Below are 1,118 nucleotides of genomic sequence, written 5' to 3'. Positions count from 1 at the left end.
TCAAGCTGTTTGCGATCACAAATTGAGCATAAGACAAGTAACTATTGGTTACCCTGGAAGTGTCCACGATGCCAAAATATTTTCAAATTGTCCTATAGCAAAACATCCTGAACGATACTTATCTCACGGTCAATGGCTAGCAGGTGATAGCGCGTATCCTATTAAGCAATATTTACTTACCCCGTTTAGACGAAATAGTACTGCTCATACTAGAGAAGCAAGAGAAAATTTTAATAAATATTTCTCTAAATATCGAGTTCGAATCGAAAACTGCTTTGGTCTTCTAAAAGAAAAGTTTGGCAGTTTAAAAGAACTGAAATTTAGATTGCTGAATGAAAAAAATAAGAAGGAATGCAATAATTGGATTATGGTTTGTTGTATTCTGCATAATATACTTCTACGGTTTAACTCAAAAGACTTTACCAACAATAAATAATCGAAATGACTTGCTTAGTTTTATAGAAAACCACCCAAATATATAAAAATGTTGAACCATGTTTATATGTAATCGGATTTTTATTAAATAAAATAATGTTTTATTTCAAAAGAAACATATTACATCAGTAATTTCCTGTAGATTGGACCATAGACTAGACTATAGACTAGTCTATAAACTGACTATAGACTAGTCTAGACTATAGTCTAGTCTATAATCTAGTCAATAGTCTAGTCTATAGTCTAGTCTATAGTCTAGTCTATAGTCTAGTCTATAGTCTAGTCTATAGTCTAGTCTATAGTCTAGTCTATAGTCTAGTCTATAGTCTAGTCTATAGTCTAGTCTATAGTCTAGTCTATAGTCTAGTCTATAGTCTAGTCTATAGTCTAGTCTATAGTCTAGTCTATAGTCTAGTCTATAGTCTAGTCTATAGTCTAGTCTATAGTCTAGTCTATAGTCTAGTCTATAGTCTAGCCTATAGTCTAGTCTATAGTCTAGTTTTTATTCTAGTCTATAGTCTAGTCTATAGTCTAGTCTATAGACTAGTCTATAGTCTAGTCTATAGACTAGACTATTGATTATCAATTTCCTTTTCTTTTAATTCCAATTCCTTTTCTTTCAACAGCAACGTCCTTTCCATTATATTTACTTCTCTTTCCTTAATATTCTTCTCATTATCCAG

General features: G+C 31.5%; 1 protein-coding gene across 6 annotated transcripts in view; it reads right to left on the bottom strand.

Moving 5' to 3' along the window:
- Positions 1-1,118, bottom strand: part of LOC111687560 (hemicentin-2) — a 419,747-nt gene that overhangs the window by 50,360 nt on the left and 368,269 nt on the right. The gene's annotated exons all lie outside the window — the stretch shown is intronic.

Source organism: Lucilia cuprina, chromosome X, assembly GCF_022045245.1.
Source record: "Lucilia cuprina isolate Lc7/37 chromosome X, ASM2204524v1, whole genome shotgun sequence".
Classification (NCBI taxonomy): Eukaryota; Metazoa; Arthropoda; class Insecta; order Diptera; family Calliphoridae; genus Lucilia; species Lucilia cuprina.
The sequence above is the reverse complement of the archived record's forward strand: the minus strand, read 5'-3'. Positions and strand labels throughout refer to the sequence as shown.